This window comes from Ambystoma mexicanum, chromosome 13 (assembly GCF_040938575.1).
Source record: "Ambystoma mexicanum isolate Mex_15411 chromosome 13, UKY_AmexF1_1, whole genome shotgun sequence".
Classification (NCBI taxonomy): Eukaryota; Metazoa; Chordata; class Amphibia; order Caudata; family Ambystomatidae; genus Ambystoma; species Ambystoma mexicanum.
The window spans coordinates 410895479-410913322 of record NC_090938.1 but is presented as its reverse complement, the minus strand read 5'-3'; the positions used below and the strand labels follow the sequence as shown (position 1 = coordinate 410913322).

Below are 17844 nucleotides of genomic sequence, written 5' to 3'. Positions count from 1 at the left end.
CAAATAAGGAAGGCCCCGGGTCGCTCGACCTGGGGAAGGTGAAGGGAGCAAGACGGTCAGTGGACAGGACAAAGGAGCCTCGTGGTCTGGCCATTTTGGAGCCAGGCCACCATTTTGGGTTCAGCACGAAAAACGCGCTCAGAACGCCAAAAGGAGCTCAAAATACACAAACGATCGCTGCCACCATTCCAATCCCTGAATGACTTGCACCGATCAAATACAATCCTAAACGAGTATCTAGGGCCTGTAGAAGGCTAGAGACCCAAAAGAGCTGTAACTTAGCTTCCAGTGCCCTCTTGTGTCATGTTGCACTAAAGCCGCAACATGATAAAAGAAACTACGGGAAACAGCGTTCCCCGGTACTGACTGTCTTAAGGGCATGTCAGTTTCCCCGTAAGAAAGGAGCGAAAGCCCAGAGGAGTGCGACAGAAGGCTACACTTCTCTGGCAAAGTCAAGAACAAGGTGAAAAACAACAGCAAAAAGTTTAGGGGTTGCCACATGGAAGGAAAATTACCTACAATTACGAAATCTTTCCTAACACTCGCCCCTCCCAGACTATGGACAGGGGGAACTAATCCACCCCTGGATGAGCCTCTTGTTCAGGTCGGTTAAACATTCTGGACAACCCATCAGCATTGCTATGTTGGACACCTGGCCTATGCTCAATAGTGAAGTCGAAGCCTTGTAGACTTATGGACCACCTAAGCAACTTTGGATTCTCCCCCTTCATGTTCATTAGCCACTTTAACGGCTTATGGTCAGTTTGCACAGTGAAGTGGGTCCCATAGAGGTAGGGCCTCAGCTTCCTTAGGGCCCACACAACAGAGAAACATTCTTTCTCTACCATGGACCATCTGAGCTCTCTGTCCTTAAGCTGGCGACTAATAAAACCGATAGGGTGTTCCTTACCCTTCTCATCTACTTGTGATAGTACAGCTCCTATCCCAGTGTCAGAGGCGTCCGTCTGCACGATAAAAGGTCTTTGATAATCAGGGGCCCTGAGGACAGGGGCCTGGCACAAGGAGTCTTTTAAGCCATTGAAGGCCTTCTCACACTCGTCGGTCCAAGTTACCTTCTTGGGTTTCTTCGGAGTTGTGAGGGCAGTCAGAGGGGCAGCTATGGTGCCATAGTCTGCCACAAAATTGCGGTAATACCCTGTGAGTCCTAAGAAGGCTCTCACTTGGGTTTGCGTAGTGGGGGTAGGCCAGTCTTGTACTGCTTGTACCTTACTGGGTAGAGGCTGTCTCCTCCCTCCACCTACTTCATGTCCAAGGTAAACCACTGAGCCTTGTCCATTTTGGTGAGGGGCCACTCGGACACCCTCAAAAGAGCTTTCTGAAGGACTGCTTTGGAACAGGTCGGGGAGAGGTTCAGACTCCTCTTCCTCAACGTCTGAAGCCAATAGCAGTGCTGCGATTTCGACGCTTGGGACGAAAGCCTTCAGCCTATTCACGTGAAACACTTTTAGAGCCTGTCCAGGCCTTCCAAGGTCCACTGAATAGTTAACCTCACCCAGGGGCTCCACCACTGGGTAAGGGCCTGACCATTTGTCCTGTAAAGCTCGAGGCCTTATGGGATTCATGATCAGGACTTGCTGACCAGGTGTAAAGTTGATGAGGGAAGCTTTCTGGTCGTACCAATGTTTCACCAGCGCTTGTCCTGCCTTCAATTTATCACTAGCCAAGCCCATCAGAAGTACCATCCGTTTTCTGAGCCCTAGCACATAATCAACTACGTTGGTAGTAACAGGGGGAGTGGGCATCTCCCATCCCTCTTTGACGATGGCTAAGGGTCCCCGTACGGGATGACCGAACAGAAGTTCGAAGGGGCTGAAGCCAACACCCTCCTGTGGTACCTCTCGGTAGGCAAACAGTAAGCATGGTAACAGAAGATCCCATTTTCTTCTCTGAGGCTCCTCCAGAGCCCCAAACATGCTCTTTAACGTTCTGTTGAAACGTTCCACCAGACCATTGGTCTGGGGGTGGTATGCAGAAGAGAACTTGTAGGTGACCCCACATTCTTTCCACATAGCCTGCATATACTTCGACATAAAGTTGCTGCCACGATCCGACACAACTTCTTTAGGGAAGCCAACCCTAGTAAATATGCCGAGTAAAGCTTTTGCAACTGACTTGGCAGTTACAGTTTTCAATGGGATGGCCTCAGGATACCTGGTCGACCAGCACCAGGATAAACCTATTGCCTGAGGATGTTTGCGGGTCAAGGGGACCAACAATGTCGATCCCTACCCTTTCAAATGGTACCCCCACAACTGGGAGCGGTACCAACGGAGCTTGGATTGTCGCGCCAACCTTACCAGACAACTGGCAGGAGGTACAACTCCTGCAGTGACTTTCTACTTGCACCCCCATCTTGGGCCAGTAGAAGTGCATGGATAACCTTTGCTTGGTCCTCTTCATACCAAGGTGACCAGCAAGGGGAACTTCATGCGCCAACTGCAGGAGGAAGGGCCTAACAGCAAGGGGAACCACCAACCTCCTATGGTCTCCTTCTGTAGACTCTGTGGGCTCACTATACAGGAGTCCACCTTCCCAATAAATCCTATGCGTCCCAGGAGGTTCACCCTCAAGCTGGGTGCAGGCCTGTCTCCTTAGGCCTTCCAGAGATGGGCACTCACGTTGGCCTTTACTGAATTCGTCCCTATCAGGACCTCCTTCAACTAACAAGTCTTTTAGTTCAGGATGATCGTTGGGGTCAAATACTTCAGGCATCGCCACCTCCTCGTCAGGCCCGGGCGATTGACCAACTTCCTCCACCGCAGTGGTAGGCGAGCTCGGGGGAATATTCTCTTTCCCTCGTCGTGACTTGTCGACTCCTTTCGCCTTGGGTTTCCCCTTCGGGTGGGGCGGCGTATTGGACTTGGCCAATGCTGCCCGTGCTTGAGACCGTGTGTAGGGTCTTTCGGCAGTGACTCCTACGAGCCCTAAAGCTCTGAGATCATTACCTAACAAGACCTTTCCCGGGACGTTTCTCTGAATGCTCACTGGAATCCTGACTGCTGTACCATTTAAAGTAAGATTTACAGGTATTACGGGAAACATACGGAGTGGGCCGTCAGCCAACTTAGTGGGCATCAGAGTAGCTCTGGCAACTTCCTCTGAGTCTACCAAGGTAGAATCCACTACAGTGCGACTGCACCCACTATCCCTAAGAGCTGGAGTATCTACTCCATTGATCAGCACACTGTCTTTAAAGTAGTGCTTGGTATTATCCGGAATCCTAGCATTAGCCTCTGCGAATTTAGGCTCCCAGGAACCCAGGGACACTAAAACTACCTCAGCCTCTATCCCGCTGGGAAATGAGTCTGAGGAGAAGGGTGCTCCTGTAATCTCTTCTTCCTCGTAGGAGGAGAAGGCCAGATTAGCGGAGTGGACCCCCAAAGGTCTAACCTTACAACGGGGATCCCCCTTCACGTGGTCAGTTGCTCCACAAGCAAAACAAGATCCATTGGGTCTGTTTACATAGGGAGGCTTATTGTAACCAGAGTTTTGTTTTGGAGGCTGACCTCCACTACCCTGTGAGTTCTCTTGTGACCTACCCTTATTTTTCTTTTTGTGGCCCTTATGGGAAGAAGATTTAGCAGATTCTCCACCGACCATATCTTTGGACTTTTTCCCTTCCTCCTGCTTACCAGGATGAGTTCTGTCCTTATGGGACACTCGATGTGACACCCATAAGTCTGCTGCAGTGGCCAGCTTCTTAGGATCTATCTCCTTCGAATCGGCCAAATGCTGCTTAAGCTCCGGGGAAGAAGAAGCAAAAATGTGTTCCAGCATGACAAGATTTATCATGCCTTCGAAGGTAGAAACCTTATAACCTTCGACCCAGCCAGTTAAGTTTTTCAAGGATTCAGTGACATAAGATACCCAAGTACCACCTTCCTTTTTCTTATACTCTCTGAAACGTTTCAAATATTGGGCCGGAGTCTTCCCAAACTTTAAAACGAGAGTTTGCTTTAACATTGCGAAATCAGCTCGCTCAGCCTTCGACATTTCCATAATGGCACTACAGCCAGAATGGGGCAGTCTGCTGAGTAACCAGGCAATCTTATCAGCATTGTCAACTTGTTGAACTTCGCATGCATACTCAAACACATTCAGCCAGTCCATAATGTCATTCCTTTCTTCATACACACTGAGCAGATCTTTCAGAAACCGTGGATGAGAGGAGGCCCCAGACCCATGTCCAGGACCCTTGGACCCATTTGTAAACTGAAGCTTGGCCAGTTCCAACTGGTGATCCCTGTCTTTTTGTTTTTCTGCCTGTTCGATTTTTAGTTTGGCTATGCTGAATTCAAGCTCCTGCTGCCTAAACCGCAGCTCTTGCTTCTTGAATTCAAGTATAGCCTCCCCATCAGCACTGGCAGAGGAAACATTAGACATCACATCCTCCCTGTCCTCGTGGTCGCGATGGATCAGTGCAGCGGCAGAACCGTCGGTTCTACCAGTGACAGCAGCCCCACCACCTTCTGCACTGTCCTCAGAAGTTATAGCGTCAAGCTGCGCTTCTTGCCACGCCACGATTCTTTGGATCATTTCCAATTTCGTGCCTTGAGAGGAAACACCTCTCTCCGCACACATCTTCTTCAATGTTTCTGATTTGGAAGCATTCAAAGTTAACAAGGTATTTGTTTCCATACTGTTAGATAGGACTATGGCCTTTTTAAAGTTATACTACAACAATTCACTACGTGTCCTGGTTGGAATAACCTGAAATGCCTTAGTTCGTGCGCAACACTGGATACCTTCAGTCGTATCCCACCGCTGTACACCAATTTGTTAAGACGGATTTCTGAACTCTGTCCTGGTGGTGCAGAAGTTCAGAAGGCCAACCTAATTACTTGGAACAGGGTAACCTCTGGACGAGCCAGACCAATCAAGGTAGCGATCGCGGCGGTCAAGACTAGGTCTCAAGAGGGGTGAGGGTGACTGAAAGCCCGCAATGAGCACACAAAGCAAGAGCGCTTAAAAACTACTCCAAACAGTTGTTATATCAAAAATATATACACATTTATTTTAAGGCCTTTAAAATAATGACCGTAGCGAGAAAATCACAATATCACAATATTAAGCCAACACATACCATATCAACACAATATATATACAAATACGACAGTCGCAAGCGTTATATGCACGAAATGTGTAGTCCACCTGAAAGGAAAGGAAAACAGGCAGTGCGATAATGCTTTAGACTCAGTTCGCCTTCAGAGGCACCTAACTAGATGGAAGTCCGAGCCCTGCGAAGAGTGGAGCCTTGTGCTCAAAGTACCTGCACACGCTGGTGCCAACGGGCAAAAGGAGAAGCTCTTCGGAGGAAGTCAGGCAGTTCGGGTTAGTGCACAACAGAAGAAGAACAGGTTCCGCGACTCAAGCGCAGCCTCCACAGTGAGCAGAAGCAGAGCGCGAGTACGGACAAAAGGGTGCTGTTTTTACACAGCAGGGAAAAGCAATGGGCTACTGCAGGAGGGCGACCAGATCCTAGCTATACTACTCACCGGTCCCCGATGCAAGCAGACCCAGGCTTCTCCACGTTAGTTTCAGCAGCTGGCAGGTTCAGAAGAGCCGGGAATGCCTCGTCGTCGTGTAGAGAAAAAAGACGTCCCAATCGAAGAAACCTGCACAGTTTTGTCACCACAGCAGGGCAACGGAGCGGCCGTGTGTATTCGAGCCAAATGTACACTACTCACTTCAGACTTGGGAACGCCAAGTGTACGAAGCGTGTGAGAGTGACCAGGACTCGAAATACAACACAACCCGGCGGCGGTTACAGAGCAGGACTCCCGTGTAAGCTGGTCAGTCAACTGGATGGCCAAGAGACGCTTCCGAAGGCTTACTGGCAGGAGATGATAAAGTCGCCGAGAATAGCTGTTCCTGCTATTCCAAAGGTCGAAGCACCAGTACCGGCCTTCTGGTTCGATCAAAGGAGGAAAGGGTTTCACAGGACGACAGCAGTGCAAAGGAGGAGTCCTTCAGCGGGTCACCAGCGATTCCTCGGTCCAGCCTCTTGGTTGCAGGATACTTGGCTCCTGTATTCCTTCGTTCATCAGAACTCAGGAGATCGACATGGTAGTGGTGTTTCCAGCCCCCTCTTATCCACAGTTCCCTTCGCGCCAAAATGGAGGGGAGCCAATGGGAGATCCGCTCATCAACACACACACCATTCGTGGACCAATCACGGACCACGGTGGTCCCAGGCATTCACACCACCCTAGACTCTCTGGCACCCAGGATGTGTATTGGGACCAGACATCCCAGCCCACACCCTGGAGGCACACAAAAGACATGTAGAAGCCCGCGAAAGCATCTGTGTTTCGCGGGAAAGTACATGCCCAAATAAGGAAGGCCCCGGGTCGCTCGACCTGGGGAAGGTGAAGGGAGCAAGACGGTCAGTGGACAGGACAAAGGAGCCTCGTGGTCTGGCCATTTTGGGAGCCAGGCCACCATTTTGGGTTCAGCACGAAAAACGCGCTCAGAACGCCAAAAGGAGCTCAAAATACACAAAACGATCGCTGCCACCATTCCAATCCCTGAATGACTTGCACCGATCAAATACAATCCTAAACGAGTATCTAGGGCCTGTAGAAGGCTAGAGACCCAAGAGAGCTGTAACTTAGCTTACAGTGCCCTCTTGTGTCATGTTGCACTAAAGCCGCAACATGATAAAAGAAACTACGGGAAACAGCGTTCCCCGGTACTGACTGTCTTAAGGGCATGTCAGTTTCCCCGTAAGAAAGGAGCGAAAGCCCAGAGGAGTGCGGCAGAAGGCTGCACTTCTCTGGCAAAGTCAAGAACAAGGTGAAAAACAACAGCAAAAAGTTTAGGGGTTGCCACATGGAAGGAAAATTACCTACAATTACGAAATCTTTCCTAACAACACGGAACCCCTGGATCAGTTCAAGCAATGCTGCAATATCCTTCTTGTGGAGACTGGGTCAGCAGGTACCTCTGCCATGGCCGACTGGTCTGACATCTCGCTCTGGGAGAGGCTGAGTGGGACTACTTAAATGAAATCTCTGGAGAGATGACTTCCAGTCCATCAGTTAGATGTAGACAAGTACAGTGACCGTCACCTCCCCCCCTCCCTGCAGCGAGGGGGTACAAGGATCTGGGGACCAGCGAAGGACTGGCCAGACCAAGAGTGCTTCAGGGCACTAGCAGCACCGTAAATCAGGAGGCCCTCAGAGCGACACCCACCAGCTCAAAAAGACAATGAACCCACGAAGCGAGCCCTTCCATCTGTACGCGGTAGCCCACAACATCCCACCACCAATAGGTACTGTTGACAGGCAAAGAACCTCAGAGAACGCGCACCACGTCACAGTGCCCCCCCGAGGCATCACTGGAAACGAAGCACAGTTGTAATTAACAACTAGCTAACAATCACATTTCTATCTAGATGCGGCACAAGCTAGAGTTAAGAATCCTGAGTGTGGCACATGCTAACAATCACATTTCTATCTAGATGCGATGCAAGTTAAGTTCCCTACAGGTGTGGCATGTAGCTAAAATTGGCAAGTAAGTAAATATGCATCACAAGGCAACATTTACAATCCATTTACAGTGGTCCCAAGTCTTCCTAAGTATGTATTGTCTAAGTCTACGGCAGTCTACGCTATGGAAGGTAAGGTAGAGTGACAGGGGCTTTCTGGAGTAGAGCAACTGCCACACTCACAGTTTTGTTGGTGTCTGCTGACTTCCTTGGCTTCCCCTGTGGACACCTGCAGACACGTCTTGGGACCATCTCTGTTAGAGCCCCCCTTTGCCTTGGGGCTCTTAGCCACAGGGGCTGCCAGGCAGAGGGCTGCCTGGGAGGGTTTGTGATATGTGGGCAAGTGACCAGTCTGTGCAGGGGGAAGGAGGAAAGGAGACTAGGGCGCTGAGCGCGCACAAACGCCTTGTTTAAACACTTTTACAGTGTTTGAAATAGTTGAAGGGGCATCTGGCTCAAGGCTCTGGGGCAAACTCATCTTGGCCAGCTTCCTGCAGAGTGATGGTGCCGGCGAGGACGCCATGCTCCGTTGGTTTGTTTTTGTGAGGCCAAGTGACCAGTCAGGGTGCAGGGGGAGGGTTGGGAGGCGGGATTGTGCTGGGGAAGGAGGGAGAAGGAGGAAAGGAGACTGGAGTGCTGAGCGGGCAAAACGCCATTTTTAAACACTTTTACACTGTTTGAAATAGTTGGAGGGGCGTCTGGGGCAAGGCTCTGGGGCAAACTCACCTTGCCAGCTAGTGCAGGGTGGCAGTAACAAAAGAAAGCTAAAGTTGAGAATAGTGGAACATGTGGTCAACATCCACAACCAGGATGTTTGCTCGCTTGTAGCCATAAACCTTTCCTTTTGTGACTTAATTTACCATGATCTAGTTTGATCCAAACAATTAAATTGTCTTTTATGCTACTCACCTATATGAAAGACTGCGCCCAGAGGACGGGGACGGGGTACCTAAGAAGCAAACAAAAACCATCAGTGGATGCAAGACTAAGGTAAATACGCTGCAGAACCCAAAAAAGAGTTGCGTCTATACGTGGGTTTCATCATTAGCCTCCCTGTAAAGTTATTCAGAGTGAAAGGACTTGGTAACCTGTCAATGGTGCACTCAGGATGTGGGTTACAAAGTGTATGATCTTCCAATATAACAAAAATGGGAAGTTATTTAACTATAACAAAGGTACTTCATCATGGATAACTTCCTTAGAATCCCAAACCTCTGAATGCTTCTCCCCCCAGCCCCAATTAGCTTTTATTACATTTTTTGTAAGCACCATTAAACATGAAAAAACCACATACCATCTAAGCCCAAAAAAGTATAGGAAATAAAGTAAAGTAAAGTAATGTACTTATCTTTCATCCTTAATGCCCCTCAGCACGTGCATAAAGTGCTCCAGACCAGGGTATTATAATCAATAAATTGTCTTCGAAGGAATTCAGTGACCATTCTCTAAACAAACTCATTTGCAACACAACCCCTCCCCAAACTCCTCTCCAGTCAACATTTACGTACAATCAAATGAAGAAATAGATGATAAAAACGTCATGCCAATAAGCATTTCAGTGGCTGAATCATCTTCGCCTCCTATCTCACCAGAACTGTCCTTTTCCATTTTCTGCAACAGCCCCTTTTCCTCCTCGAAATCATCCTCCACATTGGAGGAGAGTAATTGCCATATTTTGAAATCATCAGAAACTATTATAAGTTGATATTTAAAGGGGACTCATTTACTGAGCACATCAGTTGTTCCATCCCTTAACTCTCCAAATCTTTTACCACCTACTCCTTTTTAGTCAGACAGCAGGGCCTTTTCCATACCATGGCAAGCTCTAGCTAATAGTAACATGGTGTGAATCATGTGTGGCAGAGACCCCGATCCTACCTGCTTCTTTGGGATCCCAAACGGAACTAGCATAGGGTCTAGCCATCACTGCATCCCCTCCAGGTCGCTTAATCACAAAAGCACTTCCTTCCAGAAGGTCTGAGCCCTTTTGCACCCACACCCTTTGCCAACATGAAACCACTTACCACACTCCATCCAGCATAATGGTTAACATTATGGAACATGTTTAATAAAGTCAAATGGGCCATCGATATAAGAGCTTGATTCCATTTAATTTGTTCTGGGAGGCCAAGGATGTTTTATACAATATATTGCACATCAATCCCCAAATTCAACAGAGAACTCATGGGCTATGTCCCACTCCCAATTGACCCTGCTCCTGGGGTAATCAATCTTGTTATCTTGCATTGTTTATCTCAAACCCCTATATCCCTGCTTATCCAACACCATCTCAAATGGAGTAAGACTTCAATTCATCTTCATTTCCCATTTTCCGTGGGCTAAAAGACCCTTCGGGCGAAGGTATACAAAGGGTGACAGGCTCCCTCTATGAACTCTTTCTCCAGATATGGGTGTTCTATAAAGGTAACCTTCCTCCAAAGTTGTCCTGCTTTCTTGACTCCCCTTGCATACCAAGTCCGATATTAGAATGGACCTGGTGTCAAATTATGAGTGGGCACTGTCATGATGAAATGCTATCCGGAATGTTTTCCTTACCCCTACAGGTGCCACAGAAATCCTAACAATGGAGGATTTCATATCCTCCTCAGTAGTTTACTCCTTATAACCCAGAGCAACTCTCCCACTGTGACAGGGGCCAGGGCTTGGTTCTCAATGTAGACCCATAGGCCAGAGTTTGAGCGGTGCACAATATCAGGAAAACCCACCCCACCTTCATCCTTGGAAAGGATCAAAACTGCATACGAAATCTTAGACTTTTGCCTCTCCCCATACAAAAATGCAATATCTTCCTGTATAATTCTCTGCAAAAAGGACACTGAAATTACTATTGGAAGCATTTGAAATTAAAACATCCTCAGCAGAGCATTAATTTGAATGATAAAAAGTCTCCCCATCCATGTTGATGTCAGCCATAACTATCTCTCCAGATACATTTTGAATCCTTCCCCATGAAGGCAGGAGGCTCACTGAGTATAAGTCTGCAAGCAACCTCGTTAAATACACCCCTAGATATTGTATGCCCTCCTCCAGTGATTCATCAGATTTAATTTAAAACCGTGAGTATTCCACAAAGCGGGTCAGTTCTACTAAGAGCACTGGGATGGAGGTCTTTGAATCTACTAAATGCACCTACACATCATCTGTGAAGGGACTGTGGTAGATCAGAATCAGGCAACGGACAAGTGGCATTGTGGTTTAACTTTTTTTTTTATACTAGATCACACAAGAAACCTACTTGGATCTACTCTGTAAAGAAAAACTATAAAAGGGTGCTTGTTATGATGTCCCTTACAAGAAAGTCATCCATCCAGAGTCCTATGAGTCCTATGCTTACCTGAGTTCTGTCCCTACCACTATGAAAGAAACACAACTTCAAGAAAAGATACACTTGGGCCTTGGCCATGAGCAAATGACTGGTAGTTTGCTTCTGACCCTGACCCAGCTGTATCTTTCTCAATAGGGGCTCCATGTCCCTGTGCACAGTCTAAGCCAGGAGAGTGAATGGCATTCCAACCGTCTCCAGTCTGTACTGTTCAATTCAGTCAAATGAACGTCTCTTGGCTTTGCTCCCACTTGGGGCATATGGCCCGTGCCTCTGCCCCCCGACTGCGACTGTTCTCCTTGTACTGTTTCTTCAAGAACGAGCCTGGCATTTTCTCTTGCTAGGTTGTTTTTGGTGTTTCTCCCACCTTGGGTTTTGGTTCCATTAACCCCACCTTGGTGTAGGGGTTCAGCCACCCTGCCTTAGGGCCTTGTTTCTTTAACCCCATCTTGGGGTTTGGTTTCTCTCCACGTGCATTGGGGTATGGTTTCTCTCACCTATCTCGGGGTTGCCGCTCTCTCATCACCCTTGGTATTTGGTTTCTCTTGCCCTGCTACGGGTTCTCGGGGCTCTCACCCCCCACATTGGGGTCTTAAGTCTCTCACTCCGACTTAGGGTTTGGTTTCTCTCACTCCACCTTGAAGTCTTTCTGCGCCGTGCCTCCGGTCTCCTGGTTCCCCAGAGCCACCATGTACCTCTGTTCTTTGGGCGGTGTTCCTCGGGCCAGTAGGGAAGTTTGGCCAATGCAACAACACCTCTTCTGTTCCTTTAGGGTGTTGCATATTTGGCAGAACTTCCCCTCTTTTCCTGCAGACTTTGCGCAGGACCTTGGTGCCAGCATCTCAGTACGCCGGTTTGGTTTGGGCTGATTTCTATGCAAGCGATTTCAACGCATGACAAAGCTACGAAAATTAAACACTCGAAAAGCGTTCCTCGTACACGTTCATTGAGCGTGTCAAAAATTAATAAATTCCACACGAGGGCGCCATTGCCCAATTTAAACTGTATTTCCCTTTCGCCACGGAGAGGAATGTTCGCTTTCTATGCCTAAACTTATTTTAATGATTCCCTCGACACCTAACCTCCCCCCCCAATCCTTCCAATGGAAGCCGGGACACCCCCGGACGGACCCATTATACGGTACAAGAGCAGCAGGGGACACCCCCGTAACAACTGCTCCCCTTGTACGGTATAACAACGTAATGGAAAAGGGGTTTAGTTTGATGGAACGTGTTGCACAATGAACTCGCATTGCAAGACAAAGCCACTCATACCCAGTAATGTCACGTTTGAAGAAAAAATTCGAAGTAATCTGCCTTTTCCCACCAGTTGTCCCCTTCTCCGCAGCAGATGCTCCATGTTGCTCCTCTGATCTAGGCGGCTAGGCTGAAATCCTGTTTGCCACGCCTGCTATATACTCTTCCTGCTATACTTCCCAGTAGGCGTTTCCCGCACTTCTCTGGCTCAGCGGGTTTCTCTTATCCCCGTCTCCAATGCTGATTGGGTCTATATCTCTGCCGCTATTGGGGGGTGTGCCCTCATTCTAGGCGAGTACGGTGCACACAGAGGGTCAGAAAATAACAAAGTTACTCATCGTAGTGACTATCTTACTCCTAGTCCATAGTCCCCTTTCCTCCATACTTTTGGGACATTCCGTCCAGTCGCACGGGACCGGAGCACTTTTGTAAAAAAGTATCAAATAAAAAAAATGTGTCCTCTTTTTACACAGGGTACCACTTGTGGCCGTAACTCCGCCCTCCTTCGGTCCGGCATGCATCGCCCTTCAGTCCTTTTCTATCGCCAGGTTTGAGACCTTTAAGCAATCATAGAGGATACTTATAGAAGGGACGGCGGGAGGTTGTGTGGAGTAACTCTCCTGACAAGAGAAAGCAGGATTAGAAGGTCTAACCACTCAAAGGTGTAGGACACTAGGAAGCATATGACCTCAAATAAATCTCCAGGAAGCAAGGTTTTACTGTGTCATTCTGTAAGAGATCTGCAAACATATATGCTATCTGTTTCACAAAGGTCTTTATGGAATTACAGAGGGGGTGATATCTGCCCCTCCTTTCTGGAGGCCACTATTTTGGTGTTTTTGAAGGAGGGAAGGAACCCAGCTGATTGTAACTTGTATAGGCCAATCTCTTTGCTTACACTGGACATGAAAATATAGATGAGAGAATTCAAGTTATATCCTGTTTCAAATCCAGGATATTCATCTCCTCTCCCAAAGGGGGAGCCACCCCCTTTGTTGTGTCTTGGGAGGTGTGCCTGCTAAGCCTAACACCCCTCAGGGGACAGGGCAAGTGGGATTGGATATTTACCGAAAGGGAGCTCAGTAATCCTCCTTATTCTCAAAATCACAATATATCTCAGTTGGCTGTATGTGACTTAAACTGTGTGATGATTTAAAACTTCATGTAGGAATGACTAGTATATACTCCTACGTCCTGTCCCCTTTCCTGCATACTTTTGGGAGATTACCAAGCACTCCTCACAGGATAAACGGGTGGATGAACTCCCTTAAGGTTCTTAAGAACAGCCTGACCAAATTGAGAATTGGCTCTGGAGCTCGGGTCCAAGCAGTAATGCTTACAAAAAGCTGATGGGGAAGCCCACTTAGCTGCTCGGCAATGGTTTCCGAGGGAACATATTTCGGGAGGCAAAGACAGCCGCCTTGCCCCGCACAAGATGGGCATGAATTCCTTTTGGAGGCTGAAGGCCCTGACCGGTATATGCCACTGATATACAGGAAGCAATCCATCGGGAGATAGATGCTTTCGAGGCCGGCTTACCTTTCGGATCTCCGAAGGTCACAAAAAGCTGGGAAGAGTTCTTAAGTTTAAATGTCTGTCCAAATAAAACTTAAGAGCTCGTCTGACATCCAAATTGTGCAATGCCGGCATCTGAGGCCGGGTCTGGAAAGAAGACGGGTAAAGAAATAGACTGGTTCAAATGAAAATCGGAATACCACCTTTGGAAGGAGAGAAGGATTAGTCCGGAGGACATCCTTATCCTTATGGAAGTTGAGGAATGGGGGGTTCTACAGACAAGGCCTGAAGCTCACTTACATGCCTTGCCGAAGTCACCGCAATCAGAAAGGCCATTTTCCACAAAAGGAACTTCAAGTCCACTGTAGCCATGGGCTAAAAAAGTTTATGGCATAAGGCAGTGAGGACCACATTTCCACTTACGATGCAGGTTGCGCACAGGTGGATAAAGATGCAATAGACCCGCAAAGTGCCTTTTGATGACAGGGTTTGTCAATGAAAAAGAGCAAGTGTCCGTGGACAGGTAAGCAGCGATAGGCGACAAATAAGTCCTACAAAACAAGACACGTATGCCTGAAGTTGCCAGATGAGAAACGAAAGACGGGGCCGTGTCAATGGTAGCATCTCTGGGGTCCAGCTGCTTAGCTAAACACCAGTGACAGAACCAGAGCCACTTGCACCAGGCCACCAAGCTGAATGATTGTGGGAGGGGTGCCACATCTGCTGATCGCTCTGGTGAAGCAGGTCAGGAATCAGCAGAAGCCTGATTGGGGAGCACACTGAAAAATGCTGAAGCTCTGAAAACCAGAATCTGGCTGGCCACCAAGGTGCTATGAACAGGAGAGTGTAATTTGTCATGTTTCTGAGCTTGCATAGCGCCCAGTGAATCAAAGGAAGAGGTGGTAAGGCGTAGGCCCTCATGTTGTGCCACCGAATTTCGAGAGCATCCCCCAGGGAAGAAGCTCTGAGTCCATTCCTGGAAGCATAAAGAAGAAGTTTCCTGTTTGACAACGTCACAAAGAAGTCCATTTCCGGAGTGCCCCAATGGCTAAACATGTCGGAGAGGATCTCTGTGTTTAGTTCCCACTCGTAGCCGACTGCTGAGAGAGTGTGCAGTCACATTCAGTTGACCCGGAATGTGTACTGCCAGCAGCCAAAAACCATGCTGAATGGCCCATTCCTAACTCTGAATGGCTAGATCTACAAGGGGAGGTGACCTAGTACCCCCCGCTGCTTGTTGATTTGAAACATGGATACCGTATTGTCTGTGCGGATGCGGACCACTTTGTTCACAATAACCGGCTTGAAAGCTTTGAGCGCCTGGAAAATCGTCAGAAGCTCCAGATAATTTATGTGAAATTGTCTGTCCTGTGGCGACCAAAGGTAAAAAACCTGAAGATGATCGAACGTCGCACCCCACCCCCAAGAGGGACGAGTCTCTCGTTATGGTCATTTGAGGGCAGAGCTCCTGAAAAGGAGCACCCACCGACAGATTGCTGGAAGATGACCACCATAGGAGATCTGTCATCATGTAGGGCGGAACCAGAATCATCTTGGTGTCCTGGTCCACTGCCTGAAGCCAGGAGCTCCGAAGAGTCATATACATGCGTCTCATCTTGAGACGCGCAAGGGGAAGAGCAAGCACGCACTAGGCCATGAGGCCTAGAAGCCTCTGGAATCACCAGGTCAACATGCTCTCTGACTGAACGAAAACTTGACGTGTCCAACAGATCCACCATCCTGTCCACAGTCGGGTATACTCTGCAGTTCATCGTGTTCCAACGGAAACCCAGGAATATCAGGTCCTGAGAGATCGTTGTGGAGGATTTCCGCCAGTTCACCGACAGTCCAAGGCAGAACAGGAGCTGGGGAGAGACTGAAGGTGGCTCGAAGCTTTCACAGGACAAAGACTTGGCAGTAGCCAGTTGTCCAAATATGGATACACATGAATACCCTGAAGCCCAAGAAAAGCTGCGATGACCGACATCTTCGTGAAGACACGCAACACTGAGCTGAGACCAAAAGGGAGCACTCTGAATTGGAAATGCTCCACTCCCAGGGAGAAACACAGATATTTCTGATGCGGGCTCCAAATCAGGATATGCATATATACATCCTGAAGATCCACAACGCTGAGCCAGTCGCCCTTCCGAAGAGAGGACTTTATTTGGCATGGCATGATCATCTTGAATTTCTCTCGGGGAAGAGAAAGGTGGAACTGGGAAAGGTTGAGGACTGTGTGCAGGTCAGCCTGGTTGGGTTTGGGCACTGTGAACAGACGAGAGTAGAAGCCCTCGCCTCGTTCCAGTAGAGGAACGGGTTCCAGCAGCTTGAGGTCTAGCAGCTTCTGGACCTCGGCTCTGAGAGAGGGCGTTCCCGACTACTGAAAGGGAGGATTGAAGGGTGGGGTAGGGAGGAGCGACAAGCGGAAGCCCGCGCGAGCGATGGACAAAACCCACCGTTCTTCTGTGATGTTCTGCCAAGCATCCAGATGAGACAAAATCCGTCCTCCCACTGGAGTCTCGTGCGGGCGCCAAAAAGTATAATTTTGCAGACTTTTCAGCAGAGACTAGCTGTCCCTGTAGTGGAGGCTGAAGACCGAGAGAAAAATCGACCCCGTTGCTGTCTCCGACGGGAGCTACCTGCCAGAGGATCAGCTCTGAGTGACCTGCGGTCTTGGAATCCTCTGAAGCCTGAGGAGGACCGAGACTGGGATCCAGATTTTTGAGCTTTGACTGGGGCCTTCACTGGCACCGACAAACGTGGCAGTTTGAGTGCTAACCTTCGTCTTCGTGAGCTCCTCATCCATTGAGGAATGAAACAACTCTTTGCCGTCAAAAGGCAGGTCCAGAACTTTATCTTGGAACTCCTTCGAAAACTTTGTTGTATGAAGCCAAGCTTGACGAGAGGTGTCTACACCCAACATAAGACCTCAAGCTGAGGTATCAACATGGTGCGCAGCAGCCTCCAGCATATCCTGCGCCAATTTCCTGGCATCTGACAAACCACCCTTAAAGTCTTCCAGCCTGTCTGCAGGAATGTACTCCTGGAAATCAGCCAAATCGCTCCACAGTTTCATATTCACCGCCGCCAAAATGAGCTCTGCCGCAATTGCAGCGCCAAGTTGGCAAAAACCTTCTTGCCCAAGGAATCGAGCAATTTATCTTCCTTAGCCAGAACTTGAGCCACAGCTGCAGAGGTCGCAGAGGCCGGCTTGGATTGCAGAGTGGCGGCCGCTACCACCATTGAGGAAGGAAGCAGACATGACGCCAAGGCCACTTCCTCAGAGGTGTGAAGCCTGTAACAGGCATCAATTCTCTCATTGATATGCAGCCCAGAGGGGGGTTTATCCCAGATCTTGCGGGCCTGGGCCAGAACGTCCCTCTGAAGTAACAGGCCGGTGCGCTCCTTCAGAGACAAGGTGAGCGCCCCCGAAAGCACCCCTTCCTGTGGAGCGGGTTCCTCAGGAACTGGTATGTCAAGGAGAGACATGCCCAGGACCCAGTCATGGAATGCTCTGACAGAGCGCGGCTGGTCCTCACTATCCTGATCTGCATGAGGGTCGTCCAGTGCATCTGGATCAGACAGTTGTGATGCAACCGGCGTCTAATTGACATCTCACTCTGCTGGAGCCTTGTCAACTGGAGACAAAGGAGGCAGAGGCGGGAGAGGTGGAGGCGGGCCGGGGAGGTAGAGGTGGTACCGCTGCCAAGGCGACAGGTGCCGTAGCTGGAACTGTCGGGGCAGGATGCAGCACCGGAGGGCAGATCTCCCTAAAAAGACCCTTAAAGTACTCCCTCATGGGGTCAGAGTTCATAAGACTCTGAAACTTCCCAAAAAAGGCATCCTCTGCTGAAGCTTTGGGCACTGGAGTTGGTAGAGGCCGCTCATGAGGAGCATACTCCCACGAACGTAATGAGGAAGGCTGCCAAGAGGGCCTGCCACCAACCGGGTCTACATAGACCAATGGGGAGGAAGCAAGACCTATGCAGTAGTGGCATCCGATTGCGCCAGTCATGAGTGGGGCGGAACGGATTCACACTGTCCCGTGGAAAAGGTTGTCCACCAAACAGAAGGTTCCCAGCACTGGTGGGTGTAGGGGAATAATCCAAAATGGCCACCATAGACCACGTAGGAAGGCCGGCCATTTTGTTAACATCTGAGGGGAACTGCATCACATGTGTGGATGAAGCAACCATCTCCACAGACCGGTCAGGGGA

At 49.1% G+C, this 17844-nt stretch overlaps 1 long non-coding RNA gene across 1 annotated transcript in view; it reads right to left on the bottom strand.

Moving 5' to 3' along the window:
* Positions 1-8460, bottom strand: part of LOC138521290 (uncharacterized) — a 390640-nt gene extending 382180 nt beyond the window's left edge. The window contains exon 1 of the long non-coding RNA XR_011283007.1: positions 8420-8460. This is a non-coding gene — a long non-coding RNA (uncharacterized lncRNA). The remainder of the gene's footprint in view (positions 1-8419) is intronic.
* Positions 8461-17844: the final 9384 nt, after the last annotated feature.